Source organism: Camelina sativa, chromosome 16 (assembly GCF_000633955.1).
Source record: "Camelina sativa cultivar DH55 chromosome 16, Cs, whole genome shotgun sequence".
NCBI lineage: Eukaryota > Viridiplantae > Streptophyta > Magnoliopsida > Brassicales > Brassicaceae > Camelina > Camelina sativa.
Window position 1 is genome coordinate 29027157 of NC_025700.1, and position 352 is coordinate 29027508.

Sequence of the window (352 nt, forward strand, 5' to 3'; positions counted from 1 at the left end):
TTTTTTTTTTTCTTTTTTTTTTTTTAAATAAAAAATAAATTGTCAACCACCACTTAACACTACTGACTGACTTCAATATTTTTGCACTCTCTTTTTTCTTCTTCTTCTTCATTTTTTTGTTTTTTTTTTACTTCAAAGTTTTGTTTCCTAAATTCCTCATAATAACTTTTATTCTATGCTTTATCTTTACTAATTTCTGTTAATTACTTTGCTAAGTATGGATTCAATCAATCACATCACATGCTGAAACATTAACTACATACATGTACGGTAAACTTCAAATTGATTAATTAGAAACTACTACTACTACTACTAAATTAATGATACTTATCGAATTTTGTTACTATTTTAA